The sequence below is a fragment of the Oncorhynchus clarkii genome, chromosome 3 (assembly GCF_045791955.1).
Source record: "Oncorhynchus clarkii lewisi isolate Uvic-CL-2024 chromosome 3, UVic_Ocla_1.0, whole genome shotgun sequence".
NCBI lineage: Eukaryota > Metazoa > Chordata > Actinopteri > Salmoniformes > Salmonidae > Oncorhynchus > Oncorhynchus clarkii.
Window position 1 is genome coordinate 6585118 of NC_092149.1, and position 13435 is coordinate 6598552.

The window sequence follows — 13435 nt, forward strand, 5'->3', positions numbered from 1 at the left end:
GTTTTATTTCAACAATCTGCAAGAGCTTCAATACCTGGTTCTTACCAATTCTTCCTCTGGGTCCTTATGACTGACAGGTTGTAGAGATATGCTCTTAAGAAGGAGATACTAGTATGTCTGAAATGCATTAGCTAAGAGTTCATTACATACTAGTAGGAGGAGTCTCTTTAACTTAACCCCTTACTGGGAAACTGTCCTGTTCCACTCTTACATTCCTGCTCTTCACTTCTGTTTTATTTCATGAGAAAATAACTTCACTAGAAGCAGTTAGAACTCAAGGAACAACATGCCTGTATTGTTTTGTGTTTAAGAGCAGGGAATTGGCTGTCGTCCATTGTTATGTCCTTGGTACATGCCAAGTTGCAGGGAAGGATAATGTAGTTTGATGTGTTGTCATCCTCATGTCAGTGAAGCAGTATTGGGGAGTGGTTCTTAACATAGCACAGGACCAAGTAGCTGGACGGTCCAAGTAGAGTTGTGCTGGAGGACCAAGTAGCTGGACGGTCCAAGTAGAGATTGTGCTGGAGGACCAAGTAGCTGGACGGTCCAAGTAGAGATTGTGCTGGAGGGCCAAGTAGCTGGACGGTCCAAGTAGAGTTGTGCTGGAGGTCCAAGTAGCTGGAAGGTCCAAGTAGAGATTGTGCTGGAGGACCAAGTAGCTGGACGGTCCAAGTAGAGATTGTGCTGGAGGACCAAGTAGCTGGACGGTCCAAGTAGAGATTGTGCTGGAGGGCCAAGTAGCTGGACGGTCCAAGTAGAGATTGTGCTGGAGGTGCAAGTAGCTGGAAGGTCCAAGTAGAGATTGTGCTGGAGGACCAAGTAGCTGGACGGTCCAAGTAGAGTTGTGCTGGAGGACCAAGTAGCTGGACGGTCCAAGTAGAGATTGTGCTGGAGGACCAAGTAGCTGGACGGTCCAAGTAGAGATTGTGCTGGAGGGCCAAGTAGCTGGACGGTCCAAGTAGCTGGAAGGTCCAAGTAGAGATTGTGCTGGAGGACCAAGTAGCTGGACGGTCCAAGTAGAGATTGTGCTGGAGGACCAAGTAGCTGGACGGTCCAAGTAGAGATTGTGCTGGAGGACCAAGTAGCTGGACGGTCCAAGTAGAGATTGTGCTGGAGGACCAAGTAGCTGGACGGTCCAAGTAGAGATTGTGCTGGAGGACCAAGTAGCTGGACGGTCCAAGTAGAGATTGTGCTGGAGGACCAAGTAGCTGGACGGTCCAAGTAGAGATTGTGCTGGAGGACCAAGTAGCTGGACGGTCCAAGTAGAGATTGTGCTGGAGGACCAAGTAGCTGGACGGTCCAAGTAGAGATTTACTCTCTCAAATGACACCTTCTTAATAATAATAACAGACTTCACAAAAATATCACCACTATGATATTTTATTAGATCTTATGGAGCATCTAACATACAAGCCAGTTTTACATACACTAGGTTGGAGTCATTAAAACTTGTTTTTCAACCACTCCACAAATTGGCTCTCATGCGGACCGCCACGGGAAAGGCAGACCCAGAGTTACCTCTGCTGCAGAGGATAAGTGCATTAGAGTTAACTGCACCTCAGATTACAGCCCAAATAAATGCTTCACAGAGTTCAATTAACAGACAGACACATCTCAACATCAACTGTTCAGAGGAGACTGCGTGAATCAGGCCTTCATGGTTGAATTGCTGCAAAAGAAACACTACCAAAGGACACCAATAATAAGAAGAGACTTGCTTGGGCCAAGAAACACGAACAATGGATATTTGACAGGTGGAAATCAGTCCTTTGGTCTGATGAGTCCAAATGTGTCACGTTCTGACCTTAGTTCTTTTGTTATGTCTTTGTTTTAGTATGGTCAGGGCGTGAGTTGGGTGGGTTGTCTATGTTCCTTTTTCTATGATTTGGGATTTCTGTGTTTGGCATGGTATGGTTCTCAATCAGAGGCAGCTGTCATTCGTTGTCCCTGATTGAGAACCATACTTAGTTAGCCTGGTTTCACTTTTGAGTTGTGGGTGATTGTTTCCTGTGTCTGTACCATACGGGACTGTTTCGATTTTCGTTTGGTCAGTCACAATGTTATTTTGTATTTTTGTAGTGTTCAGTTTTATATATTAAAATGGACACGTACCACGCTGTACATTGGTCCTCCGATCCTTCCTACTACTATTCTTCGTTAGAGGACAATCGTTACAAAATGTACGATTTTTGATTACAACCGCCGTGTCTTTGAGAGACACAGAGTAGGTGAACGGATGATCTCTGCATGTGTTGTTCCCACTGTGAAGAATGGATGAGGTGTGACGGTGTGGGGGTGCTTTGCTGGTGACACTGTGATTTATTTAGAATTCAAGGCACACCAGCATGTCTACCACAGCATTTTTACCAGCTGTACGCCATGCCATCTGGTTTCGGCTTAGTGGCACTATCATTTGTTTTTCAACAGGACAATGACCCAAAACACACCTCCAGGCTGTGTAAGGGCTATTTGACCAAGGAGAGTGATGGAGTGATTCATCAGATGACCTAGCCTCCACAATCACCTGACCTCAACCCATATGGTTTGGGATGAGTTGGACCGCAGAGTGAAGAAAAAGCAGCAAACAAGTGCTCAGCATTGGTGGGAACTCCTTCAAGACTGCTGGAAAAGCATTTCTCATTAAGCTGATTGAGAGAATGCCAAGAGTGTGCAAAGCTGTCATCAAGGCAAACGGTGGCAATTTTGAAGAATCTAAAATTAATTTGGTTTTTTTTAACACTTTTTTTGGTGACTACATGATTCAATATGTGTTATTTCATCGTTTCACTATTATTTACAAAGTAAACATTTGCAAAAATAAAGAAACTCTTGAATGAGTAGCTGTGTCCAAACTTTTGACTGGTGCTGTACATGCTCTGTATCATTCCAAAACACTATATCCACCAATTATTCACGTGCCTTTTTTAATCACAAATGATTGCTTATGGGTTCCTTCATGTGTGTGTAAAATATTACTGTTCTCAGATTTGTTATTAATAGACTTTATATGCATATATTTTTTTGTTGCTAAACGCTATTCTGTATATATCCATTGTTTAGCTAGAAAGGAATGTTGGTATCCTGTCTATTTGACTGTGATATGTGGTTGTCTCACCTAGCGATCTTATTAAGTTGAATGCTTTAACTAAGTTACTCTGGATAAGATGTCAAATGCAAATACTTTACTTACATACACAACATACACAAAAGTATGTGGACACCCCTTCAAATTAGTGGATTTGGCTGTTTCAGCTACACCTGTTGCTAACAGGCGTATAGAATTGAGCACACAGCCATGCCATCTCCATAGACAAACATTGGCAGTAGAATGGCCTTACGTCAGCATGAGAACGGTTCGTCGGGCGCTTTATGAAATGGGTTTTCATGGCCGAGCAGCCACACACAAGCCTAAGATCAACATGTGTAATGCCAAGTGTCGGCTGGAGTGGTGTAAAGCTCGCTGCCATTAGACTATGGAGCAGTGGAAAAGCGTTCCCTGGAGTGTTGAATCACGCTTCACCATCTGGCAGTCTGATGGATGAATATGGGCTCATGGGATGCCAAGAGAACGCTATCTGCGCCAATGCATAGTGCCAACTGTAAAGTTTGGTGGAGGAGGAATAATGGTCTGGGGCTGTTTTTCATGGTTCGGGCTAGGCCCCTTAGTTCCAGTGAAGGGAAATCTTAATGCTACAGCATACAATGACATCCTAGACACTTCTGTACTTCCAACTTTGTGGCAACAGATTAGGGAAGGCCCTTTCCTGTTTCAACAAATGGTTTGTTGAGATCGGTGTGGAAGAACTCGACTGGCCTGCCCAGAGCCCTGACCTCAACTTCATCGGACACCTTTGGGATGAATTGGAATGCCGACTGCAAGCCAGGCCTACAGTAATTGGCCAACAATAGTGCCCGACCTCACTAATGCTCTTGTGGAATGAGATGTTCTACGAGCAGGTGTCCACATACTTTTGGTTATGTAGTGTATCTCATATTATATTATTGATTTTTTAAACCTTTAAAAAATATATAACATTTGTACAGTTCTCTATTAAAAATGTAGTTATTTGTCACATTTGACTGTGTAAAACCTAGCAATACTACTTATTTCTCTGAGACTGAGGTATATAGCGTTTTGCAACAAAACATTATTATTTGTTTCTCCCATTGTTCTCTGCAGATCCTCTCAAGCTCTGTCAGGTTGGATGGGGAGCATTGCTGCACAGCTATTTTCAGGTCTCTCCAGAGATGTTCGATCGGGTTTAAGTCCGGGCTCTTGTCCCGAAGCCACACCTGCGTTGTCTTGGCTGTGTGCTTAGGGTCGTGGTCCTGTTGGAAGGTGAACCTTCTCCCCAGTCTGAGGTCGTGAGTGCTCTGGAGCAGGTTTTCATCAAGGATCTCTCTGTACTTCACTCCGTTCATCTTTCCCTTGATCCTGACTAGTCTCCCAGTCCTTGTCGCTAAAAAACATCCCCACAGCATGATGCTGCAACCACCATGCTTCACTGTAGGGATGGTGGCAGGTTTCCTCCTGATGTGACGCTTGACATTCAGGCAAAATAATTCAATCTTGGTTTCATCAGACCAGAGAATCTTGTTTCTCATGGTCAGAGTCCTTTAGGTGCGTTTTGGCAAACTCCAAGCGGGCTGTCATGTGCCTTTTACTAAGGAGTGGCTTCCGTCTGGCCACTCTACAATAAAGGCCTGATTGGTGGAGTGCTGCAGAGATGGTTGTCCTTCTGGAAGGTTCTCCCATCTCCATATAGGAACTCTGGAGCTCTGTCAGAGTGACCATCGGGTTCTTGGTTACCTCCCTGACCAAGGCCCTTCTCAACCGATTTCTTAGTTTGGCCGGGTGGCCAACTCTAGGAAGTCTTGGTGGTTCCAAACTTCTGTCATTTAAGAATGATGAAGGTCACTGTGTTCTTGGGGACCTTCAATGCTGCAGAAATTTTTTGGTACCCTTCCCCAGATCTGTGCCTCGACACAATCCTGATAATTCCTTCGACCTCAAGGATAGTCTTTTTCTCTGACATGCACTGTCAACTGGTGGGACCCTATATAGACAGGCGTGTGCCTTTCCAAATCATGTCCAATCAATTGAATTTACCACAGGTGGACTCCAATCAAGTTGTAGAAACATCTCAAGGATGATCAATGGAAACAGGATACAGGCTGCAACTGAGCTCCATTTTGTGTCTCATAGCCAAGGGTCTGAATACTTATGTAAATAAGGTATTTCTGTTTTATTAATTTGAAAAAATATCTAAATACCTTTTTCTGCATTGTCATTATGGGGTATTGGGTGTGGATTGATGAGGAAAAACATGTATTTAATACATTTTAGAATAAGGCTGTAACATAACAACATGTGGAAAAAGTCAAGGGGTCTGAATACTGTATCTTTACCATAGATGAATGTCAAGGGGTCTGAATACTGTATCTTTACCATAGATGAATGTCAAGGGGTCTGAATACTGTATCTTTACCATATATGAATGTCAAGGGGTCTGAATACTGTATCTTTACCATAGATGAATGTCAAGGGGTCTGAATACAGTATCTTTACCATAGATGAATGTAAAGGGGTCTGAATACTGTATCTTTACCATAGATGAATGTCAAGGGGTCTGAATACTGTATCTTTACCATAGATGAATGTCAAGGGGTCTGAATACTGTATCTTTACCATAGATGAATGTCAAGGGGTCTGAATACAGTATCTTTACCATAGATGAATGTAAAGGGGTCTGAATACTGTATCTTTACCATAGATGAATGTAAAGGGGTCTGAATACTGTATCTTTACCATAGATGAATGTAAAGGGGTCTGAATACAGTATCTTTACCATAGATGAATGTAAAGGGGTCTGAATACTGTATCTTTACCACAGATAAATGTCAAGGGGTCTGAATACAGTATCTTTGCCATAGATTAATGTCAAGGGGTCTGAATATAGATGAATGTCAAGGGGTGTGAATACTGTATTGAATGTCAAGGGGTCTGAATACTGTATCTTTACCACAGATAAATGTCAAGGGGTCTGAATACAGTATCTTTACCACAGATAAATGTCAAGGGGTCTGAATACGATATCTTTGCCATAGATTAATGTCAAGGGGTCTGAATATAGATGAATGTCAAGGGGTGTGAATACTGCATTGAATGTCAAGGGGTCTGAATACTGTATCTTTGCTATAGATGAATGTCAAGGGGTCTGAATACTGTATCTTTACCACAGATAAATGTCAAGGGGTCTGAATACAGTATCTTTGCTATAGATGAATGTCAAGGGGTCTGAATACGATATCTTTGCCATAGATTAATGTCAAGGGGTCTGAATATAGATGAATGTCAAGGGGTGTGAATACTGCATTGAATGTCAAGGGGTCTGAATACTGTATCTTTGCTATAGATGAATGTCAAGGGGTCTGAATACTGTATCTTTGCTATAGATGAATGTCAAGGGGTCTGAATACTGTATCTTTACCACAGATAAATGTCAAGGGGTCTGAATACAGTATCTTTGCTATAGATGAATGTCAAGGGGTCTGAAAACGGTATCTTTGCCATAGATTAATGTCAAGGGGTCTGAATATAGATGAATGTCAAGGGGTGTGAATACTGTATTGAATGTCAAGGGGTCTGAATACTGTATCTTTACCACAGATGAATGTCAAGGGGTCTGAATACTGTATCTTTACCACAGATAAATGTCAAGGGGTCTGAATACTGTATCTTTGCTATAGATGAATGTCAAGGGGTCTGAATACTGTATCTTTGCTATAGATGAATGTCAAGGGGTCTGAATACGGTATCTTTGCTATAGATGAATGTCAAGGGGTCTGAATACGGTATCTTTACCATAGATGAATGTCAAGGGGTCTGAATACGGTATCTTTGCTATAGATGAATGTAAAGGGGTCTGAATACTGTATCTTTACCATAGATGAATGTCAAGGGGTCTGAATACTGTATCTTTACCACAGATGAATGTCAAGGGGTCTGAATACTGTATCTTTGCTATAGATGAATGTCAAGGGGTCTGAATACGGTATCTTTGCCATAGATCAATGTCAAGGGGTCTGAATACTGTATCTTTGCTATAGATGAATGTCAAGGGGTCTGAATACGGTATCTTTGCTATAGATGAATGTCAAGGGGTCTGAATACGGTATCTTTGCCATAGATTAATGTCAAGGGGTCTGAATACAGTATCTTTGCTATAGATGAATGTCAAGGGGTCTGAATACGGTATCTTTGCTATAGATGAATGTCAAGGGGTCTGAATACTGTATCTTTGCTATAGATGAATGTCAAGGGGTCTGAATACGGTATCTTTGCTATAGATGAATGTCAAGGGGTCTGAATACGGTATCTTTGCTATAGATGAATGTCAAGTGGTCTGAATACAGTATCTTTACCATAGATTAATGTCAAGGGGTCTGAATATAGATGAATGTCAAGGGGTGTGAATACTGTATTGAATGTCAAGGGGTCTGAATACAGTATCTTTGCTATAGATGAATGTCAAGGGGTCTGAATACGGTATCTTTACCATAGATTAATGTCAAGGGGTCTGAATATAGATGAATGTCAAGGGGTGTGAATACTGTATTGAATGTCAAGGGGTCTGAATACAGTATCTTTGCTATAGATGAATGTCAAGGGGTCTGAATACGGTATCTTTGCTATAGATGAATAGGGTAAACTTGTAATTATATTTGCTGACCCCTACAGTATCTATCTAGCCTAGCTATATAAACCACACCCCTCCGCAAACTCGCCTTCTCCAATGTTGGTTCCCCGGCGGTACTTATGTAAATTAGGTAAGAGAATACAATGTTACCAGTGTTTGACATGGGGGAGGGGCCAGGAACTTTATGATCAAACTTGATCAATAAAGAAGCAACGGTCATTTTCATACTTTGGTCATCAATACTTTAATCAGGTTCCCTTCAAATATCATACAATTTCATGAAAAACATGATTTTGACTGTTCATGACCTTTTAAATTACAAAAGCTAATTCACCAACATTTCTGAAAATGGATATATAGCATTTTTAGAATGAAACTTCATATACATACTTCATTCTTTAAAGAATTTCTCCTCGCACGAAACACACGTGCCCTTCTGAAACATCTCCGTTTGTTTACAGTAATATAGTTCACCCAGTAAGGCATTAGACAGGTGCAGAATAAATATTGACACGTACACCTTCTCAACGGTGTTACAAGTACCATGGAATCTCATCTCAGAGGTAGAAAACCGCGTGTATTAAGACAGTGTTGTACAGTCAACAGCTGTGTTAATGTGAACTAGTAGCTAAGTTAGCGAGGATCGGCAATACAAAAAGGGAAGGATTATTCCACAGTCTTTGCAGAACCCACAAGGCTAGTAATTCATTCTTTAGTACCTTGTTGAAGTATACAGTATTTATTATGTGTTCTATTCTGCATGATGAGACACCACAGGTGGAAAAACAGGACACCATTGTTGCATAATAGTCTCTGCATTCGAAGGGTATGCTCGCAAAGACGCTACATTAATACACTACTCGGATAAATGTTGTCTATTAAGGCAATGAACTGGATAAACTCTCAAATGAAAACAACAATGAATTATGATGGATAGTAGATGGACATGTGAATGATGGACAGTAGATGGACATGTGAATGATGGATAGTAGATGGACATGTGAATGATGGACAGTAGATGGACAGTAGATGGATAGTAGATGGACAGTAGATGGACATGCGAATGATGGACAGTAGATGGACAGTAGATGGACAGTAGATGGACATGTTAATGATGGATAGTAGATGGACAGTAGATGGACATGTGAATGATGGACAGCAGATGGACAGTAGATGGACAGTAGATGGACAGTAGATGGACAGTAGATGGACAGTAGATGGACATGTTAATGATGGATAGTAGATGGACAGTAGATGGACATGTGAATGATGGACAGCAGATGGACAGTAGATGGATAGTAGATGGACATGTTAATGATGGACAGTAGATGGACAGTAGATGGACAGTAGATGGACATGTTAATGATGGATAGTAGATGGACAGTAGATGGACATGTGAATGATAGACAGTAGATGGACATGTGAATGATGGACAGTAGATGGACATGTGAATGATGGACAGTAGATGGACATGTGAATGATGGACAGTAGATGGACAGTAGATGGAGAGTAGATGGAGAGTAGATGGACAGTAGATGGATAGTAGATGGACAGTAGATGGACAGTAGATGGACATGTGAATGATGGATAGTAGATGGACATGTGAATGATGGATAGTAGATGGACAGTAGATGGACATGTGAATGATGGATAGTAGATGGACATGTGAATGAGGGACATGTGAATGAGGGACAGTAGATGGATAGTAGATGGATAGTAGATGGACATGTGAATGATGGATAGTAGATGGATAGTAGATGGATAGTAGATGGACATGTGAATGATGGATAGTAGATGGATAGTAGATGGACATGTGAATGATGGACAGTCGATGGACATGTGAATGATGGACAGGAGATGGACATGTGAATGATGGATAGTAGATGGACATGTGAATGATGGATAGTAGATGGACAGTAGATGGACATGTGAATGATGGATAGTAGATGGACAGTAGATGGACATGTGAATGATGGATAGTAGATGGATAGTAGATGGACAGTAGATGGACATGTGAATGATGGACAGTAGATGGACATGTGAATGATGGATAGTAGATGGATAGTAGATGGACAGTAGATGGACATGTGCATGATGGATAGTAGATGGACATGTGAATGATGGACAGTAGATGGATAGTAGATGGACATGTGAATGATGGACAGTAGATGGACATGTGAATGATGGATAGTAGATGGATAGTAGATGGACATGAGAATGATGGACAGTAGATGGATAGTAGATGGATAGTAGATGGACATGTGAATGATGGATAGTAGATGGATAGTAGATGGACATGTGAATGATGGACAGTCGATGGACATGTGAATGATGGACAGTAGATGGACATGTGAATGATGGATAGTAGATGGACATGTGAATGATGGATAGTAGATGGACAGTAGATGGACATGTGAATGATGGATAGTAGATGGACAGTAGATGGACATGTGAATGATGGATAGTAGATGGATAGTAGATGGACAGTAGATGGACATGTGAATGATGGACAGTAGATGGACATGTGAATGATGGATAGTAGATGGATAGTAGATGGACAGTAGATGGACATGTGAATGATGGACAGTAGATGGACATGTGCATGATGGATAGTAGATGGACATGTGAATGATGGACAGTAGATGGATAGTAGATGGACATGTGAATGATGGACAGTAGATGGACATGTGAATGATGGATAGTAGATGGATAGTAGATGGACATGAGAATGATGGACAGTAGATGGACATGTGAATGATGGATAGTAGATGGACAGTAGATGGACATGTGAATGATGGATAGTAGATGGACATGTGAATGATGGACAGTAGATGGACATGTGAATGATGGACAGTAGATGGATAGTAGATGGATAGTAGATGGACAGTAGATGGACATGTGAATGATGGATAGTAGATGGACATGTGAATGATGGATAGTAGATGGACATGTGAATGATGGATAGTAGATGGACATGTGAATGATGGACAGTAGATGGATAGTAGATGGATAGTAGATGGACATGTGAATGATGGATAGTAGATGGATAGTAGATGGACATGTGAATGATGGACAGTAGATGGACATGTGAATGATGGACAGTAGATGGACATGTGAATGATGGATAGTAGATGGACATGTGAATGATGGACAGTAGATGGACAGTAGATGGACATGTGAATGATGGATAGTAGATGGACAGTAGATGGACATGTGAATGATGGATAGTAGATGGATAGTAGATGGACAGTAGATGGACATGTGAATGATGGATAGTAGATGGACATGTGAATGATGGACAGTAGATGGACATGTGAATGATGGATAGTAGATGGACATGTGAATGATGGACAGTAGATGGATAGTAGATGGACATGTGAATGATGGACAGTAGATGGACATGTGAATGATGGATAGTAGATGGACAGTAGATGGACATGTGAATGATGGATAGTAGATGGACATGTGAATGATGGATAGTAGATGGACAGTAGATGGACATGTGAATGGTGGACAGTAGATGGACATGTGAATGATGGACAGTAGATGGACATGTGAATGATGGATAGTAGATGGACATGTGAATGATGGATAGTAGATGGACATGTGAATGATGGACAGTAGATGGACATGTGAATGATGGATAGTAGATGGACATGTGAATGATGGATAGTAGATGGTCATGTGAATGATGGATAGTAGATGGACAGTAGATGGACATGTGAATGATGGACAGTAGATGGACATGTGAATGATGGACAGTAGATGGACATGTGAATGATGGACAGTAGATGGACATGTGAATGATGGACAGTAGATGGATATGTTCATGATGGATAGTAGATGGACATGTGAATGATGGACAGTAGATGGATAGTAGATGGACATGTGAATGATGGACAGTAGATGGATAGTAGATGGACATGTGAATGATGGACAGTAGATGGATAGTAGATGGACATGTGAATGATGGATAGTAGATGGATAGTAGATGGACAGTAGATGGACATGTGAATGATGGATAGTAGATGGACATGTGAATGATGGACAGTAGATGGACGTGGATGATGGATAGTAGATGGACATGTGAATGATGGACAGTAGATAGATAGTAGATGGACATGTGAATGATGGACAGTAGATGGACATGTGAATGATGGATAGTAGATGGACAGTAAATGGACATGTGAATGATGGATAGTAGATGGACATGTGAATGATGGATAGTAGATGGACATGTGAATGATGGACAGTAGATGGACATGTGAATGATGGACAGTAGATGGACATGTGAATGATGGACAGTAGATGGACATGTGAATGATGGATAGTCGATGGACATGTGAATGATGGATAGTAGATGGACAGTAGATGGACATGTGAATGATGGACAGTAGATGGACATGTGAATGATGGACAGTAGATGGATATGTGAATGATGGATAGTAGATGGACATGTGAATGATGGACAGTAGATGGATAGTAGATGGACATGTGAATGATGGACAGTAGATGGATAGTAGATGGACATGTGAATGATGGACAGTAGATGGACATGTGAATGATGGATAGTAGATGGACATGTGAATGATGGATAGTAGATGGACAGTAGATGGACATGTGAATGATGGACAGTAGATGGATAGTAGATGGACATGTGAATGATGGACAGTGAATGGACATGTGAATGATGGATAGTAGATGGACAGTAGATGGACATGTGAATGATGGACAGTAGATGAACATGTGAATGATGGATAGTAGATGGATAGTAGATGGACATGTGAATGATGGACAGTAGATGGATAGTAGATGGACATGTGAATGATGGACAGTAGATGGACATGTGAATGATGGATAGTAGATGGACATGTGAATGATGGATAGTAGATGGACAGTAGATGGACATGTGAATGATGGACAGTAGATGGACATGTGAATGATGGACAGTAGATGGACATGTGAATGATGGATAGTAGATGGACATGTGAATGATGGATAGTAGATGGACATGTGAATGATGGACAGTAGATGGACATGTGAATGATGGATAGTAGATGGACATGTGAATGATGGATAGTAGATGGACATGTGAATGATGGATAGTAGATGGACAGTAGATGGATAGTAGATGGACATGTGAATGATGGACAGTAGATGGGCATGTGAATGATGGATAGTAGATGGACATGTGAATGATGGACAGTAGATGGACATGTGAATGATGGATAGTAGATGGACATGTGAATGATGGACAGTAGATGGACATGTGAATGATGGACAGTAGATGGACATGTGAATGATGGACAGTAGATGGATATGTGAATGATGGATAGTAGATGGACATGTGAATGATGGACAGTAGATGGATAGTAGATGGACATGTGAATGATGGATAGTAGATGGACATGTGAATGATGGACAGTAGATGGATAGTAGATGGACATGTGAATGATGGACAGTAGATGGACATGTGAATGATGGATAGTAGATGGACATGTTAATGATGGATAGTAGATGGACATGTGAATGATGGACAGTAGATGGACATGTGAATGATGGATAGTAGATGGACATGTGAATGATGGACAGTAGATGGACATGTGAATGATGGATATTAGATGGACATGTGAATGATGGATAGTAGATGGGTAGTATATGGATAGTAGATGGACATGTGAATGATGGACAGTAGATGGACATATGAATGATGGATATTAGATGGACATGTGAAT